At 41.9% G+C, this 20,504-nt stretch overlaps 1 long non-coding RNA gene across 1 annotated transcript in view; it reads left to right on the top strand.

Annotated features, from left to right (window-relative positions):
• LOC120940179 overlaps positions 1 to 19,706 on the top strand; it is a 78,356-nt gene extending 58,650 nt beyond the window's left edge. The window contains exons 2-3 of the long non-coding RNA XR_005749399.1: positions 18,716 to 18,867; positions 19,056 to 19,706. This is a non-coding gene — a long non-coding RNA (uncharacterized LOC120940179). The remainder of the gene's footprint in view (positions 1 to 18,715; positions 18,868 to 19,055) is intronic.
• Positions 19,707 to 20,504: the final 798 nt, after the last annotated feature.

Consider the following 20,504-nt stretch of genomic DNA (forward strand, 5'->3'; position numbering starts at 1 on the left):
TCTTTAGAAGCTTTTCTTTGATTGGCAGTGTCTTTTTTCATTTTTTCTCTCTCTCCCATATCTCTAAATTGTTAGCAGATACTTGTCATAATTTTCTTTCCTGATCTATCCTCACGTCAACACAGAACTCCCTCACTAGTGGCTTGTCACAGGCTAGGTTACAAAACACTCCAGAAGGGGAGGGGCTGTCTTTTATTTAGCGAGGATAAGGGGTTCCTGTGGGTTCCAGAGGAGGCGTTAACCCATTGTGTGCTGTTGTGGGTGTGGGTGTAGCCCACCACACGTAGGAGCTGCCGGTGAAAGGGATCCCCCCACTCCTGCACAGCCAGGCACACCGAATCTTCACAAGCACCCAGAGTTAGAGAACAGTCCGAAGCTTTGTTATTTATTAGGGGGTTATGGGATGCCCACTTGACTTCAGCAATCTTCAGGGACAACTTCCTATATACATCTATATACAGTCTCCTTCACTTTCCTCCTGCACACACACTTCCTTTTTCCAGCTGAATCACTCTGAGATGATCTGACAGGCTCCCAGTCAGATTTTAGCATCAGCCCATTACAGGCAGAATAATTTTTACGTGTAAGTGTAAGTGTAAGATGTAGTGAAACAGCATGTAGCTTTTACTCTGTGGCCACTGATCCCAGCACCACCACTTCAGGCACAGCCAACCCACCTGACTGCAGCTGTCCCTTTCACCAGCCCTCCTGGCTGCCTCTCCACACCAGCCAACCGGCTGATTCTCAGGAAATCTCTCAGGGAAAAGACTGAAGACTTAAGCACACCGCTTTTTTCAAGGGAGACTGGCTTTTTGTGGCAGTCTCCTTACCTTGTTAGTCCCCACAGTGTTGATCTACTCACTCTGTCCTCTCTTGCTCATATGCCCCCAGGAAGACTCCCGCCTTTGTGTTTTTAGCAGGATTCTTACAGAACCCCTCCCCAGACTAGGGAGCACCCCTAAGGGCCACCAACAGCCTTCTCAACACTGTATCTCCATCTTCCACCTGACTGTCCTGCTGGCATGGCCCATGTATATTTATGAGGTGAATTCCCTGCCAGACCACTACTGGGGATTTGCTGAGGCCTCATATATATTCAAGGCAACTCCTCCTAACCCCCACCTTCTAGTTCTAGAAGATTCTCCAACTTTCTAGACCAGGGGGAGGCACCAGAGAGCTGCCAGGATGAGTCATCCAGCCCTGACCTATAATAAACCCTGCCTAAATTAAGACTCACCAGCTTAAATATGAGTATGGTTATGCCTAAGTGTTGGTTTGCTTAGACTCACTTCTATCACACACACTAGAGAGCGCTACATGGGATTAGTGTCACTTTAACTCTTTCCTTCCCGTACCTCATGCCCATATCCATAGATCTCCGTAACGCGGGTTTGGATTCAGTTGCCATTGGATACCGACTGCTAGGGAAGGAGCAAAAACATCGACCCCTTAATTACCTGAGGACTTGTCACCTTACCAGGTGTACTTGGTAACTCTTAGCAACTACACTACTTCTCCTGCTTGTCTTGCTGAGTTAGCCCTTATGTAATGGTATTACTTCATACCCCGTAGTGCTATTACAGATCCTGGTTGTTTTGGAATTCACCGGAATAAATAAGAACTTCCACTGAATAACTTTAGTCCAGGCTTGGAATGGTTTATATAGCTTTACTGAACATGATGTGACATACAGTTCAATATAAACTATATGTCTTTTTGCTAATCCTAACTAATGTAATGCAGTGGCCCAGGCATACCTCCATGAGATGAGAGTCCATTTGCTCTGTTAATGGCTTGGAAGTCCTCCGCAATTGTTGGTTCATTCAGCAGCACTCAGATTCACTGATACCACGCTCGCTTTCCCACTCCAGCAGCTGGCAGCCTCATGCCTTAGCTGATCTCCCTTTTTATAGCGTAGGTGGACCGGCTAGGACCAAAGAGCCCAGGAAGTGAGCCTATTGTCTCGTACACATGAGTGCTATAAAGCAGTGGTCATCAACCCCGTCCTCAGGGCCCACTAACAGGCCAGGTTTGCAAGATAACTGAAATACATCACAGGTGATATAATTTGCTGCTCAGTGACTGCAGTATTCTAGTCTGCATCTCCCCAGGGTAATACATAAAACCTGGCCTGTTAGTGGGCCCTGAGGACAGGGTTGATCACCACTGCTATAAAGCATATATATAAGCATAGCAGAACCAAAGACATAAGATAGTGATTGGATGTGACTTCACTGTCTGACTGGGAAGGCTTATTGTAGCCAACCAACTCATCTTTATTGAAAGGAACCCTATAGTGAGAAGTATGGAGGCTGCAGTTAGAGAAGGTTGCCTCTGTAAAATTAGTATATAACCTGGATGTCATGCAGATTCAATGGTTTTGGACAAAAATAGGGAGCTCAAGTCTCTAAATTATGATCTTGTTTTATTCTTTCTCGCATTCTACTATTTCTTTACTAATATTCATGTTGAAAAATGTGCAGCACAATATATACTAAGGACCCAACACTATGTGGTGATGATGGGATTCTGCTATGATTAGACATGAGAGAGAAAACAACTTGATAGTTTAGAGACTAGAGCTCCCTCTGTGGGACACACCAAAGTAAGTCAATTAGGACTCTGATATTTGTAATTTGCATGCTTTTTCCAGATCTGTGTTTCAAAAATTCCAAAAGCCAGAGACAGTCAGGTAATTAGCATTTTCAAAAGGAGGTCAACAATTGCAGCCGTTGTGTTTCTCAGATTTCCTTTAAGTATTTGCTAAAACTGCAAAAGATCTATACACATATTGTTGCCAGATGTGTCCAAAATTAGATTGAAAGTGGACCATCTTATTACTGTTCAGTACCACCTTTCTCTTGTCTGTATGCTTTAACCCCTTTTCCATCAGGTTATATCTTTAAAGGGTAGATCGGCAGCCTTATATTTACCATTCATAAACAGCATAGGATAGTCATCGGGCGGCCAATCCACCCGGAAGATATACGCTCTGCCGTGGGTGCCAAATGCTCTAGGTACGCCCCTGTCTTTTCTAGTTCTTTATTATTTCCCAGTGTATTCTGGGATACATGAACCTCTCCCCCAGCATTTAACATACACTTTATAAATGCTATACTAACACACTGTAAATGCTATAGGTGCTGTTAGGGAGCGGTTATGGAGTGCTAACATTGAAATGAATGGGGGAGGCTGACAAGTGACCAGGCCTACTGAAGGCGACATGCTGCTTAATTTTTAACACAACACTACCACACCTGTGTGCATACCTCCCAACATTTTAAGATGGGAATGAGGGACACCTATTTGCAAAGTATGTAGGCATGGGACACACCCCCTGCCACACCCCTTAAAGGATAATTGTACAAAATAATTGTAAAACCTACAGGTGCTTTTTTTAATTACTATTACTATTCCTTTATACTGGCTTTTAACATTTATAAATGCAGCAATTTAGAAATTGGATGAAAGGTTTAGCACTGGGAAACACTTTCTGAAAGATAAAAAGTGAATTTTATACATCTATATAGATCAGACCAAAATGAGGGACGAAGGACACATTATAATCATGGCAGGCACTGAAGGGCGATTAAGAGGCTTTAAAGCGGAAGTCCCATGAAAAAAATATATATTAAAAGCCAGCAGCTACAAATACTGCACCTGCTGCCTTTTAATAAATGGACACTTACCTGTCCAAGACGCCCGCGATGTTGGCAGCCGAACTCAAGCAATTGATCATCTCTCGGCTGCCCCCGCCGCCATCCTCATTGAGGGAATCAGGAAGTGAAGAGTTGCGGCTTCACTGCCCGGTTCCCTACTGCGGCGCGGCCCGTCCTCACTGGTCCCCGCTGTCTTCTGGGACCAGTGTGTTTTCCAGAACACAGCGCAGGGGGGAAGGGGCGTGACTCCCGCAGGAGTCTATTCCCGTAAGTGGGTGCAAATACCTGTATTATACAGATACCTGCACCCCACTCCCCCTGAAAGGTGCCAAATGTGACACCGGAGGGGGGAGGGTTCCAAAAAGCGGAGGTTCATTTTTTGTGTGGCCCTCCATTTTTAAAACACTGATTGCAATCTCCAATGAGCAGGGCCCTCTGATTCCTCCTGTATGGAATTGTATTGTGTGTGTATATACATATATATATATATATACTGTCTGCCCTCATGTTGTAAAGCACTGCAAAAACTGTTGGCGTTATATAAATCCTGTATAAGAATATTAACACTGCTTAAATGCAGCTTATAACTGTGACCATACTTGGCTAATCAGCAAGAACCAGTTACATGAGACTAGGGGAAAATATCACACGCTCCTCTATCCCTGAAAATATTAGGTATTTTCTTCACTTATGAATAGAATGGTGGGTCAGTGAAGAAAAAGTAAGTAAATGCTGCTGGGAAGGAGGGCATTAAAACAAATCAGTTTGCCTTATGGTAGCAAAAGGCTGATTTCCAATCGGTGCCCCCCACACACAGATCACACAGATACATAAAGTGTTTGTTATCCCAACATTTCCTATTCCTCATACACTATATTACCAAAAGTATTGGGACGTCTGCCTTTACACGCACATGAACTTTAATGGCATCCAAGTCTTAGAGGATATATATGCATCCCAGGTGTTGTACATATTATTATACACTGTATAGTTTAGCTAGATCAGCTATTCCTAATTTACTGGCAGGCAGGTGCTTGTGCTAGCTGCAGTATTCTCACGTGGTGTATTGCCTGTGTCCTCTGTAGTTTGCACCTAAAGCTACTTGGTGTGTACTGCACGTGTCCTCTGTAGTTTGCACCTAAAGCTACTTGGTGTGTACTGCCCGTGTCCTCTGCAGTTTGCACCTAAAGCTACTTGGTGTGTACTGCCCTTGTCCTCTGAAGTTTGCACATAAAGCTACGTAGTGTGTGTACTGCCTTTGTACTCTGCAGTTTGCACCTAAAGCTACGTAGTGTGTACTGCCTTTGTCCTCTGCAGTTTGCACCTAAAGCTACTTGGTGTGTACTGCCCGTGTCCTCTGCAGTTTGCACCTAAAGCTACTTGGTGTGTACTGCACGTGTCTTCTGTAGTTTGCACCTAAAGCTACTTGGTGTGTACTGCACGTGTCCTCTGCAGTTTGCACCTAAAGCTACTCGGTGTGTACTGCCCGTGTCCTCTGCAGTTTGCACCTAAAGCTACGTAGTGTGTGTACTGCCTTTGTCCTCTGCAGTTTGCACCTAAAGCTACTTGGTGTGTACTGCATGTGTCCTCTGTAGTTTGCACCTAAAGCTACTTGGTGTGTACTGCACGTGTTCTCTGTAGTTTGCACCTAAAGCTACTTGGTGTGTACTGCCCGTGTCCTCTGCAGTTTGCACCTAAAGCTACTTGGTGTGTACTGCCCGTGTCCTCTGCAGGTTGCACCTAAAGCTACGTAGTGTGTGTACTGCCTTTGTCCTCTGCAGTTTGCACCTAAAGCTACTTGATGTGTACTGCCCGTGTCCTCTGTAGTTTGCACCTAAAGCTACTTGGTGTGTACTGCCGGTGTCCTCTGCAGTTTGCACCTAAAGCTTCATAGTGTGTGTACTGCCTTTGTCCTCTGCAGTTTGCACCTAAAGCTACTTGGTGTGTACTGCACTTGTCCTCTGTAGTTTGCACCTAAAGCTACTTGGTGTTTACTGCACGTGTCCTCTGTAGTTTGCACCTAAAGCTACTTGGTGTGTACTGCACGTGTCCTCTGTAGTCCTCGGAACCAGCGGTGCTCTGTAGGCATTCAAGGGGCAACGCAGGTACGCAGGCAAAGATATGCTTAAGCTGGTGTGCTTGGGGGACAGGAGCCACACTGGGCCAGAGGTTCTGTCAGCTCTGCAGGGGCAGGCTCAGAGGTGGTTGACGCCACGCCAGCTTAAGCCAGGAATGGTGGTTTGCGACAATGGCACCAACCTCCTCTCCGCCCTGCGACAGGGACAACTGACCCATGTGCCTTGTTTTGCTCATGTCCTTAATTCGGTGGTCCTTGGGCAGGTACCCGGGCTTACAGGATGTCCTGAAGCAGGCCAGGAAAGTCTGTGTGCATTTCCGACTGGCATATAATGCCAGTGCTCGGCTGGCAGATCTCCAAAGGGAATACAACGTGCCCAAGAACCGTCTAATCTGTGACATGCCCACCAGGTGGAACTCTACGTTGGCCATGCTGCAGCGGCTGCACACACAGCAGAGGGCCATCAATGAGTATCTGTGCCAATATGGCAGCAGAACTGGGTCAGGGGAGCTTGTTTTTTTTTCCCCACGCCAGTGGGCCATGATCAGGGATGCATGCACTGTCCTGTCACCATTTGAGGAGGCCACGAGGATGGTGAGCAATGACAGTGCATGCATCAGTGAGACTGTCCCTCTTATTCACATGTTGGAGCACACGCTGCATGGAGTAATGGAAAGGGCCCTTGAGGCAGAACAGAGGGAGGAAGAGGAGGACTTCCTTACCTCTCAAGACCCCCTTTATCCAGACAGTGTTCCTGCTTGCCCCTCTATCACACAGGAAGGGGACGAGGAGGAGGAGGATTGTGTCAGCTTGGAGGTGGAGCCTAGCACTCAGCATCAGCAGCAGTCTTCAAGGGATCAATTACAGTCCCAAGGAACCCATGGACTTGTACGTGGCTGGGATGTGGTGACTGCGGATCCAGTCAGCCTCAGCAAACCTACGTTGTATGGCCTCCCTGATCCTGCAAAGCCTGCAGAAGGATCCTCATATTCGTGCTATCAAGGAGAGGGATCATTACTGGCTGGCAACTCTCCTTGATCCACGTTACAAGAATAAGGTGATGAAACATCTTCGGGAGGCCTTGCAGAAAGATCTGTGCAACGCGTTCCCAGAGACGGGGGGGGGGGTTACAAAATCCAGGCCCTGGACAACGTGTTGCTGAGGCTTTGGTCAGTCACAGAAGGAGCGGTGGAGAAGGTGCCCGTCAGACCGATGCGTTCAGACAATTTGTTAGTCCGCATCCCCAAGGTATGACCGGTTCCAGCAACCATCGCAAGCAACTGTTTTACATGGTGCGTAATACCTAGGGGCAAGATCAGACTTGGACACCTTTCCCACCGAAAATCTTCTGGCTTACTGGGTCTTGAGGATGGATCACTGGCCAGAGACTGACCTTCATAAAAATGAATCAGGCTTGGATCACCACCAGCTACCAAGCACCTGATGCTGATGTAACTGAGTATTTTTTTTTTAAATGTCAGATCCTATCAAGACTGCCTATGCTGATGCTGAGTGACTATCCTGTTATGCTGAGTGACTATCCTTTTCCTTCTCAATGATCATGCTGATAGCTTGTAAGAACATTTTTGGTTCTGGGCACCGCCACCAGTGGCTAAGGCCCAATTTTTCTGCCCTCTCATTCTTGCGCTCCAACTAGAGTATCTGTGAGGGGTTGCAGTGTTGTGGCACCAGCACCAGTGCCTAAGGCCAATTTTTCTGCCCCTGTTTAACAGGGGCGTGTAATTACAATTTTCGATGCAATACTTTGCAGCGGGCTCATTCCTGCGGTCCAACTAGAGTATCTGTGAGGGGTTGCAGTGTTTTGGCACCAGCACCACCACCAACAAAGGCACAATTTTTCTGCCCCTGTTCAACAGGGGCATGTAATTACAATTCTTGATCTATTATTTCACAGGAGGGCCCATTCCTGTGCCCACCAACAGTAACTGTGAGGGCTTACAGAGTTGTGGCACCAGCGCCAGCACCAAAGGCCCAATTTTTCTACCACTGTTCAACAATGGCAAATAATTACAATTCTTGATATAATAGTTCACACAGCAAGGCGTTCCAGCGCCCACCAAGACTAACTGTGAGGGCTTACAGTGTTGTGGCAACACCAACACCTAGGGCCCAAATTTCTGCAGAGTATATACGGCAGGCCCCTACTTTCAAACATCCAACTTACAAACGACTCCTACTTGCAAACTGAAAGAAAGGAGACAACAGGAAGTAAAAAGAAATCTACCCCTAGGAAGGGAAATTCTCTTCTGTAAGAGGTGTCTCCTGTCCACTGATGCTTTATCACCAATCCTTGTTTTACTAAAAAACACAAATTTTCAAAACATAATTTGTCATTGGGACAGGTAAATTGCAATCTTCTGAACAGATGCACACAGACAGCAAAACAAATGTTTACAGGGGTGATAACCCTTCTCTATGTTTTCAGAAAAGCTTAAAAATAGATTTTATGGCTGGAGCTACACTTTAAAAAAGTACCAGTTCAAAATTACAAACAGATTCTACTTAACAACAAACCTACAGTGCATGTCTTGTTTGCACCGCCTGTATAATGCTGTTCAAAGTATATAGGGCCAAAAGGGGCTTGTAATGACCTGGGGGGAGTGGGGGGAAACCCATGCTATTGCAGGGACCAGACATTACATTAAAGCCACAAGCAGTTTTAAATGACTTTTTTCTTATAGTAAACTAATTTTGTGCAGGGACAGTTCTAAACACGTGCCCACTCACAGGCATACTATAGACACCCAGCAGGTACGATATTTAAAGGAATTTTTCTTTTCTTTTTTTTCACTTTAAGCATCATTAAAACCACTGCTCCAGAAAAAACGACCGTTATTAAAACTTTTTTTTCTATTGATACATGTTCCCTGGGGCAAGACCCGGGTTCTCAAACCCGTTTTCCGACAATAACTTGCATATTAGGCTTTAAAACTAGCACTTTTGAATTCGAACGTTGGAGTCCCATTGACGTCAATGGGGTTCAAAATGTTCACGCGAACGTTCGGTCCGTTCGAAGGTTCTGGTGCGAACCGAACGGGGGGGTTTTCGGCTCATCCCTACTGTTAAACTCCTGATCACAGAAAGACAAAGTCTTTGCATTTGTACTAATACAATATTGTTAGGCTCTCAGTTACATTATTTATTTCATGTCTGAGAAAAATGACAGAACATACTGTCACAATAAGGAGCTGAGTGTTTACCTTGTACTTATGCATTTCATTGGGATGAAAGGCTTTTCAAATGCAAACCACAGATATACTATCAAGGACATTGTCAATAATGAAACTATATAACAATTTCCATTGTATGGGTAAAACAGCTTTTGTTAACCACATTTTAGTACACCTGTTGTATCATAATACATGAGAGGTTTGATTAAATGAAGCATGCGAATTACATATAAATATATATATATATATATATATATATATATATATATATATATATATATATATATATTATTTAAAGTATAACTAAAGGCAAAACTTTCTTTTTAGTTTTGAATAGAGTGGAAAGGGATTAGAACATCTGTCAATGTTTCATTGCTATCTGTGTCCCTGGTATGCAGATTTGTCTTTTCTATTAGTCTTGGTAACAGTTATCACTGAGAGCAATAGAATAGGAGTGCCGCTCAAAGCCCCAGTCCTCTAAAGCACATGCCCTTTTAGGAACTTACAGGTGCTGGCTCTGCAGCAAATTAGGAAGAAAGAAAAAATCCTGAACGACCGCACACCGTTGAAGGCATCTTTATTGATATCTTGTGTAGCTGACGAAATCCAATACTGTCACTTCATGTTACAGAAAACAGGAAAAGCTTCTGACGCGTTTCACACTGTATGAAGGTGCTTAATCTTATGATTAAGCATCTTCATACGGTGTGAAACACGTCAGAAGCTTTTCCTGTTTTCTGTAACATGAAGTGACTGTATTGGATTTCATCTGCTACTCTGCTACACAAGATATCAATAAAGATGCGGCCATTCAGGATTTTTTCTTTCTTCCTAGTTATCACTGAGAGTAATAGTGAAAACAAATCCCAAATTTGTCACCAGAACAGGAATAAAGGGGAAATCTTCCAATGGGGACATTAGTTCTGGTAATTCTAGTGACAACCTGGAATTTCCCTCACTTTGCAGGGATTTCCTCTCACTTACTGTTATGGATATGGTACAGAAAGGGAAGGGAAATTCCCCAATGGGACACCCTTACCCTATCCCTAACCCCTTGGCCTCCCCCATTTCTCCAGTTAGTATTTTGGATCACAACTGGCCCAATTGACGAAGAATCATGCCACCTGGCAAACACCCCTATGGGTGAGTATTAAAGTGTCAGGCTGTGATATTTCCTCTATAGACAACTTATAATGGCTTAAAGTGGTTGTAAACCCTGGAACAAAAAAACAACAACCTGCAAGACAAAGGCATAATAAACTAGTATGCATCGCATACTAGCTCATTATGAAATACTTACCTTATGACGAAGCTGTTGCAGCGGTCCTCATACACCACTGTGACAGGCGACGTGTCTCCGGAATGTTACTTCCAGATTTGCAGGCTCTGGCGCTGTGATTGGCCGGTGCCGCGATGACGTCACTCCTGTGAATGCGTGCGGGAGCCGCCAGTAACGGCACAGTAGCTGAAGAAACGGCACGTACGAGCCGTTTCTTCAGTGCGCATGTGCCAATGACGTCGGCACATGCGCATACAATGAATATCTCCTAAACTGTGCACGTCATACTCATTATAGGCTTTAAAGAGGTTGTAAACCTCCGTGGGGAAGTTCTACATATAGGTAAGCCTAGAATAAGGCTTACCTATAGGTACTGTAAATATCTCCTAAACCTACGCCGTTCAGGAGATATTTACTGTTTACTGCGCCAATGATGCCATTGGCGCATTCGCTCAAAAGGAAGGTCCGCCCGTGCCATTTCTTAAGGCGAGTGGCTCACGCATCACGTGGCTCTGGCAAGTCACAGAGCCGGAATCCGTGGCCATGAATAAAAGACAGACAAAGATGGATGCGGCCTGCAGCAGGGACGGCGCAGGCTTCTTTTTCAGGTGAGTGTCACATAATGTGCTAGTATGCGATGCCTTTACTTTGCAGGGAAGAAGAAAGGAAGATAAACCCACCAGGGTTTACTGCCGATTTAACTTCTCAGGCCTCGTACACACGACCGTTTTCTTCGACAGAATCCATCAAGAAACTTGGTGGTAGAGCTTGTTTGCCAAGGAAAACGGTCGTGTGTATGTTTTTCGTCGAGAAAACTGTCGTGGAACTCGACGAGAAAAAAAGAGAACAAGTTCTATTTTTCCTCGTCGGGAGTTTCAATTTCCTCGTCGTGTTTCTCGTCGGGCTGGTTTACGACTAGAAACACGTTAGTGTGTATGCTTAGAAACCCGCGCATGCTCAGAATAAAGTATGAGATCGGAGCGTGCCTTCAGTAAAAGTAGGGTTTGTAATGGAGATAGCACATTCGTCACGCTGTAACAGACTGAAAAGCGCGAATCGTCTCTCACCAAACTTTAACTTAACACGCAGTAACATGAGATTAGCAAAAGCAACCCCAAGGGTGGCGCCAGTGGAATCAAACTTCCCCTTTATAGTGCCGTCGTACGTGTTGTACGTCACCGCGTTTGAGAACAACGAGATTTTGTCTTGACAGTGTGTACGCAAAGAAAGCTTGTCAAGATTCTCGACAAGCCTAACAAAGAACTCGTCGAGGAAAACGATGGTTTAATTTACGACAAGTTCCTCGGTCGTGTGTACAAGGCCTCAGGGTGGCTAATGAATCCTATATCACTTCAGGCTTTATACCTATAGAATCACTTTAACCTTCTATCCCCTCACTGTCCACCATTGTCCCTTATTTGTTACCTGTTATTCTACCCATCGAACAAATCATCACAATCTTTTATCCCATGATCTGCCTTGAATTTCACTTACCTTTGTCAGTTGGCTGGACCGAATCCTATCTCTCTCCATTCTTAACCCAAAACTGTAAACTTTCTCAGTCAGAGGTGCTCTGATACCTACAAGTCAAGCATTTTTTTCAGACCATGACTTAAATGTAGATATTGCTGGATCAGCTCTCATTATTTGAAGGTACTGTATGTGTATTATTATTATTATACAGGATTTATATAGCGCCAACAATTTACGCAGCGCTTTACAACATAAGGGCAGACAGTACAGTTACAATACAATTTAATACAGTACATTAAGGATTTATAATTGGCCAGGCATTATCTCACAGTTGTATTCCCACTTAATTGCTAAACTCTACCTTCTCTCCCCCTCCTTTGTTTAGAAATGGACTGCTGGCCTGACAGAATATAGAACCCAAAAACTGGAAAGAAATTTGGGAAGCTACTAAGTCCTATTCACAGATGTGGTAGCTGTTGAATGTTCATTCCAAGTTTTATCAGGGAAGTATTTGGTCCCCGCATGCATAAATAAGTTCCCCTCCTATTCACTAGCTCACTTCAAGGGGTTGTGGGGAGACAGGCACCCAACTCCACATATAGTGGACATTAGTATGCATATTTTGGGCTGAATTGTTTGGGATACTCTCGACACTCTCCCCGGAGCCCGAGGTTGCTCTTCTTGACAGGAACACCTTTGAGCTCTCTAAAAGACAGTTTAAGCTTCTCATGGAGGTCACTACTGCTGCTAAACAGACATTGGCAAAGGCCAGGAAAACACCCAACTTGTGTCTTACTGAAACTGGAAATAGGGTCTCACAAGTCATGATCCATGGAAAGATAGAAGTTACATTGCAAGATAGGATCTCTGCGTACTCCAAGATGTGATGGTCTTTAGTATAAGACCTAGTTGTATATGTGGGTGGTACTCCACTTTAACCACCCTACGGAGGATCGTACACTAACCCTCCAGGAACTCCTGCCCCTCTCTCCTTACCCCTTCCTTTATTTCTATTTCTTTTGTTTTGTACATTTCATATATCTGCTTTTATAATACATCAATCTGTACATTTCACATTTGTTGTATCTGCTGTTATTCAGCTTCTGAAACTCTCCAATGACAGTAATCTTTGATAATTATTCTAAACTCTGTTACTATTGTTACTGCTGAGTGAAACTTCAATAAACAATTTGTGAATAAGAGAAATTATGAAGGCTGTCATTGCTGACCTGTCCTTCTAACAATTTGCATTGTTTGGCTACAATGCTGAATTAGTAACTTTAATTCTTTATGATTCACATACCTGGAACATATGGTATAATATATAAACTAGATGGGCCAGATTCACAGTCAGCGGCGTATGTTTGAGCAAGCGTAGCGCATCTCATATGCGCTACGCCAACGTAACATAGAGAGGCAAGAGCAGTATTCACAAAGCACTTGCTCCCTAAGTTACGGCGGCGTAGCGTAAATGGGTCGCATAAGCCCGCCTAATTCAAATTAGGAAGGTAGTGGGCGTGTTGTATTATAATTAACCGTGACCCCATGTAAATGAATGGCCGAACGAACGGCGCATGCACGCGTATGCTCAGAATCGCGTCGCATATACTCCCTAAGAAACGACAGCTCAATGCGTACGACGTGAACGTAACTTACGCCCAGCCCCATTCACTTACGACTTACGTAAACGGCGTAAAATACGACGCTGTTCCCACGCCCCTACCTTAACATGACTTACCCCTGCTTTATGAGGGAACACCTTATGTAAACGGCATAGCTTACTGCGACGGGCGCAAGTACGTTCATGAATCGGCGTATCTAGGTAATTTACATATTCGACGCGTAAATCAACGGAAGCGCCCCTATCGGCCAGCGTAAATATGCACCCAAGATACGATGGCGTAGGAGACTTACGTCGGACGTATTAAGCCAAAATTCAGGCGTATCTTGTTTCCTGAATACGGCGCATAGATACGACGGCGCATCCTTGAACTTACGCGGCGTATCAATAGATACGTCGACGTAAGCTGACTGTGAATCCGGCCCGAAGTTTTTATATTATTGACTTTCCAGATATGACTGCTTGCTCTAGTCAATGACACAAAAGAGATGATTTGCTAAATCTGTAGAGTGCAAAATCTGGTGCAGCTCTGCATACAAACCGATCAGCTTCCAGTTTTTTATTTTTTTTGTCAAAGCTTAAATTGATATTAAAGTCAATTTTTTGGTTTAATCTAAAAATAACAAACATATTATACTTATCTGCTCTGTGAAGTGGTTTTGCACAGAGCAGCCTGGATGCTCCTCTTCTCGGGTCCCTCGCAGGTGCTTCTGGCCCCTCCCTCCTGCTGAGTGCCCCCACAGCAATTAGCTTGCTATGAGGGCACCCGAGCCGCTGCTCTGTGTATTCATTCAGACAGGAAGCCACGGTCCAGCCCCACCCACTCTTCTCTACTCTTTGGCTCACTGATTTTGATTGACAGCAGTCAATGGTGCCCCGCTGATGTCTCAGCCAATGAGGAGGAAGAGTCCCGGGAAGCCAAGATTCTTGTGCAACATCGCTGGATCCAGATGGGGCTCGGGTAAGTATTAGGGGGGCTGAGGCACATTGAAGGTTTTTATCTTAATGTATAGAATGCATTAAGATAAAAAACCTTCTGGGGCAGATCCACAAAGGAAGTACGCCGGTGTATCTACTGATACGCCGGCGTACTTTCAAATTTCCCGCGTCGTATCTTTGTTTTGAATCCTCAAAACAAGATACGACGGCATCTGGGTTAGATCCGACAGGCGTACGTTTTCGTACGCCTTCGGATCTTAGATGCAATACTTTGGCATCCGCTGGGTGGCGTTCCCGTCGTAATCCGCGTTGAGTATGCAAATTAGCTATTTCCGACGATCCACGAACGTACGAGCGGCCGTCGCATTCTTTTACGTCGTCTCTAGTCGGCTTTTTTCGGCGTATAGTTAAAACTGCTATTTGGTGGCATACGCAATGTTAAGTATGGCCGTCGTTCCCGCGTATAATTAAAAAAAAAAAAATCTTTGCGTAAGTCGTCCGTGAATCGGGATGGACGTAATTTTACGTCCACGTCAAAACAATGACGTCCTTGCGACGTCATTTAGCGCAATGCACGGCGGGAAATTTAGGGCTGGCGCATGCGCAGTTCGTTCGGTGCAGGGACGCGCTTCATTTAAATGAAACACGCCCCCTACTCGCCACATTTGAATTGCGCGCCATTACGCCGCGAGAGATAGACTACGCCGCCGTAACTTACGTCGCAAATTCTTTCTGGATTCGAAGCAAACAAAAGTAAGTTACGGCGGCGTATCGTATTTCAGATACGCTGCGCGGGGCAGATATTTGTGGATCTGCCCCTCTGTCTTTACAACCACTTTCATTGGATAAGCTGAAGTTAGAAGCTGATTGACTACCATGCACAGCTGCACCAGACTTGGCAATCTCCAGTTTTAGTAAATCAACTACATACAGTATTTAGGGCATAGGCAGCTAACATTTTCAAAAAGCAGGTCAGTAATGGCAGTTTTCTTGTTTCTATCATATGAATGACATATAAGAAAATCTGTTACATAAATAAAAAACAAGATCACAATGTTAAATAGCAGACTAAAATAGTATAGAGTTAGTTTTACTTTTTTTTTTTAAATGTTTTCAAGTAATCGGCTGTTGGCTTTTGTTTTAATTACTAAATTTGCAGCACATAGCTGCATAGGGTAAGAACCTGGGAAATTTAGTTCCTCCCTCCAGTCTACAAAACAGGCAAAGTTTATATGAAACTATCTCTCCCACAATCCTCAGTTCCTGCCAGCATTTACAGTACTCCAAGAAATCCATATGCAATCTCCTTTGTGGTGGGCAGGCTTAAACAGGCTACACACAGCTCTGTAATAACCGTCTCCTCTTCACAGATGTGTCTGTCCCTGTGTCAGTACAAGCAGGAACAGCAGCAGAGACAGTGAAAAGTGACAACCAGGTCCATGTAGCCACTCCTCTTCTGTCAGTACTATGGACCAAGGCTACACATGTACACATCTACTGTATGTTTGTTAAGTGTTCCCATTTACGTAGCATAATCTAAAAATATGTTTTTTTATTGAATATTTCTTGCCTTTCTAGATGTTTCTTTGGAGCAGGGTTATACATGCAGGAGACCACTGTGGGCGGCCTCTATTGCTTAGAAAAGATGGCAATAGTGAAGCTAAGGGAAAAGCGGGGGACAATTTTTTTAAAGTGTATTAATGTATTGACCAGGCTATAAGATTATTAACTTTTGTCAGAGCAGACAGGGCTCAAATCTAGTTTACAGTTAATATTGGGATCTGCCAGCACAGTACAGACAGGGTTATTTGTAAGAATTATTATCGAGGTTTGAAAGGCTTGGTACAGCTTATTTCTGTTTTTGGACAAGCATTAAACATTCCTGTAAAGAATCTGCTCACTAGTCTCTCCAAAACACATATGCCTCGTACACACAGCTGGTTTTCCCGACGGTAAAACTGCAAGGAGAGATTTTGGCCGGGAATCCCAGCTGTGTGTATGCTCCTCGCAGTTTTTCCGATGGGAAAACTGCCCAAAGACCGGCGCACAAAAAAAGAGAACCAGCTCTCTTTTTTCCCGCCGGGAAAACTGGCTGACTTTTGCCCGGCGGTTTTTGGGCAGTTTTCCTATGGAAAAAACTGTGATGGAGCATACACACGGCCGGGATTCCCTACTAAAGCTCCATCACAGTTTTCCTGTCTGGAAAACTGGCCATGTGTAGGGGGAAAGACTGACCGAGCAGGTTCTCGGCTTTCCCCTTGGGATTTCCGTTGGGAACTTTACCCTTCGGAAATCCTGCACGTGTGTATGGGGGAATAGAAAGGGAAAGTGAAGTACAATTTTTAGGTAAATAAAGGGCCCTTGAAAAGGTAAGCAGCAATCTGAAAATATATTTTAAACTTATGCTATGTTATTGGGAATGTATAACAAACATGGAATAGGTGTTATCCCAATTTAGCTGCAAAAAGTGGATATATACTTTAACTGGAACTATCGCATAAAAAAGGGGGCTCTGTTATGGAGGTGCTAACTAATTAGTTACAGTAACATATGTCTGGCAAGTCTGTGTCAAATTAACACTGCAAAAAAACAAAAACAGTATTAAATGAAAATAGGTTTAATATGTTGCAAAGTTAAGAGCCTGCAAATTTAAACATATTTCTGCTGTAGTTTTGTAATTCAGAAAAGAAATGACATGATGGAAGAATTAAATAATGTACACATTTAAGGATCATGTTAATATTGCTTTAATAACTTGTAGGTGTTAATTTTCGTATATGACTTGTAGATTTGTTTTATAATACTTTTCTAAGACTAAAAGATACATAACACCAGATGCTAACGGGTTTGTTTGATTTTATTTTATATAGTAATTAGAACATTTTGATCTTGCAATACATATATCTTATTGGTTAATACAATTCACATTTAAATACATACAGATTTAATCATACAGATTTAAAACAAAAATATATAAAATATTCAAAGCATCTGTTTTTCAATTTCTTATTTAAGCTGATTTACTTAAACTGAGAATGTTTATACAAAGAAATGTGTGAATATCTACATCAATTATCCAATCATGCTCAGATGAAATAAGTAAACAGGAATTTGAATTACACACAATTGGATATTTTAAAGTAAATTGTCACACAATTTCTTGTGTGAACATTCTTAATACCTTTAATAAATCAGGATGAATGCTATAACAGTGTTAGGTGATGAAGAATGAATAAACCCTTATAAAATGTTTGTATAAAAAATTTGTAGATGCAGTATGTTGATTTATTAAAGGAGTTGAGAATCTTCACTTAATCAATTGTGTGAATATTAACTTAAGTTATCCAGCCATGTAAAAAGCAAATTCCTGTTCATTTTGAATACCCAATCAGGTGCAGCTTAAATCACATGATTAGTTAACTGATATTAATATTCATATAATATATTGAATGAAGATTCTCAGCTCCTTTAGTAAATCAGCCATATATATATATATATATAAAAATACACTGTTAAAAATAAGGAACAAATTGTTAAGAGAGTTAATGCAAGCATTGCAGTTCAATTAACATTCTCCTCCATATGCATAGATTATACAGATTTTTTTTCTGCTGACAGATTATACAATATAATTAAATGTTTATTTTGTAACTGTAACTTCATACTCGTGTTTATTTAAAACATAAACTATTGAAAAAATATGACTTTTTCTTGCTTACGTTGTTACTAAAATACCATTACATTTATGTCCAATGTCGAACAAGACAATAAAAATAGCTAAGCTATATAAATAGTGGAATGTGATGAGGGACAAAAAGTTATATTTACTAAAGAATTCTTCTTTTAAGTATTTTTCCTGAAGTGGTGGTAGGACAGTTATTTTCCAGAGAATGCTATGATGCTATGACTAAATGCATGATGTAAAATCAGAAAATAGATTCTGGTATGTTTTAATGATGTTTTAATCATGTAATCTTGTTTTCAGTATTTTGTGCATAATTGGTTAAAACAGCAATAATGACTTGTTATAACTAGTGTATGAGAGCTTTTCATTGGTTCTCGATGTACAATATGATCTGGTAATGGATGATAAGCCTTTACTGAATCCGAACACAAGTAGAGATATTTGTGAAATTGCTATGCCTCTTTACTCGATTAATATTGGTTGTCACGCAGACAATTATGTTGTTATATATGTTAAGACCTGCTTGATATTTCCCTTGTGCTCCAGTCTAAAAAAAAAAAAAATCAACACATTTGTACACATACATCTGTAATGATAATATTATAAAACTAATAACCATGAAAAAAAGTCATGTTATTTTTAAATATCTTTCAAGAAACATGTTTTTAATATCTCACAGTTCTCTTTTTGGGGATATAATAGCTTCACATAAGTCCAGTTTTTGAGATAATAAATAACAATTTTGTGTTTATGTTTATTGCTTTTTTTATCAAATCTGTCTCATCTTTCAGCTCTAGGACCGAGGCAAAAAGATGTCTGCTTTCACTGTCCTCTGACTTCTAAATTCTGATTGGCCACTATAGACAAGGAGGATACATTGTTTTCACTGTTTGCAAATTAATTGGTCCAGCTATCCCTTTACATCCTCATAAAAGTCATTTAGGTAAGCATGTATTATCAGCTATTGCTCACTTAGCACTACCCCATGTTTTTTATTAGTGGGTTTAATCACTTTATTGCTTAATATACTGTCAAATATGGGGGGGGGATTATTTATTAAATTATTAAATTTTTATAAAATTTTATTTTAATTATTTTTTATTATTTTAACTCTTGTGATTATCTTTTTAGAACCGGCCATTTTTTTCTCCTTTTTTCATTCTGGATGAAGGATAAAACCCCTGACAGTTTATTTTGTTGCTTTCTATGTCCTCTTTGGGAGATTTCCCTTCACTTTCTGTATTGGAAATGACATGGAAGAAAGCGGTAATCTCTCAAAGTAAGGTAATTCAGCTCTCAGTTATTTTACAGAAGAGTTCCCTTCTCTATTCAAAATTAGAAAAAAAAATTGTGCCTATACGTACACTTTAATTATGAATTAATGAAGCTGCTCTATAAAATGTATATACGAAATACCGAGATAAAAACACAACCGATGACTTGCTTCATTAAAATCGCACAAATCAGAATCATCTACTTTGGGAAACTGTTAAATACATTTTCAAAGATAAATATATAGTATAAAACACAAACTGTTAGATTTTTTTTTTTTTTTACATTTTTCCCGTATGCAGTCAAGTAATGTATAAATATTTGATTCTGTTTTGAAATGTGAGGCTAAACTTTTTGGGTAAATTTCGTAGAAAAGAAAAGGAAGAATCCTATAAAAAAAATGTCTCTTGATTGTATTGATATTTTATGGTTGTAATAAAAAAGTAGAACAAATGAAAAGTGGAAATGCAAATATTCAATAGGAATTAAAGGCATTGCTGAAACGTTAAATACGTATGTTCACCAAAGGTAATTTACGGATAAACTGTCCCCTATAAGCTACACGTTCCTCAAATGCCACTTTGGATCTCTGATGTCAAGGCAGTGTTGGATCCTGAAAGATATTTACTCCCAAAATCCAATCTTGTCCATACATTTCTCACATCAGAAACCTTGCACAAGTACACTAAATTTGCATATGAAGCTGAAAATGTCTGTTGTCAAGTCACATGTCTGGGAGCCTGGAGTGGACCCCATGTGAGACTTCAAAATGAGGTGAAGAGATTGATTGTATCAATATAATATACTGAAAGCCACATGCAAATTAGGAAAAGAACGGTTAAATCTTAAGAATACTGGACATGCTAAAGCATAATAAAGGCATGGTGGGGTTTTGGCTTTTCTTATTTCAACACTGAGACTGCTTAGAGGGTGTTAATGAAGACAACCCCTCCCTCTTAACATTCAGCATGAAAATTGGCAGGGTAAGACTCTTTAAGGCTTTTCAGGAAAGAAATTTGCTAAATTTTCCCATCAACACAGACAGTGTTGATTCGGGAATCCCTCCTGTTGGGCCATTGTCTTCTCATTGTCTTCTCCTGGCAGGGGAAGCTGTCCCCGCCAGGAGGAGAGGACAGTGATTATTGCTAGCGGCTGGTAGCAGCTGCTAGCAATAATCACAGGTAAAACCTGGCATGCTGGTTGTACCAAAGTTGATTGATCGATGAACTTGGTACATTCAGCCTGCCCATGCACAGTTTTAATCTTGAACCATGTATTGCCAGCCTAAGAGCAGGGACAAAAAAATCT

This window comes from Rana temporaria, chromosome 5 (genome assembly GCF_905171775.1).
Source record: "Rana temporaria chromosome 5, aRanTem1.1, whole genome shotgun sequence".
NCBI lineage: Eukaryota > Metazoa > Chordata > Amphibia > Anura > Ranidae > Rana > Rana temporaria.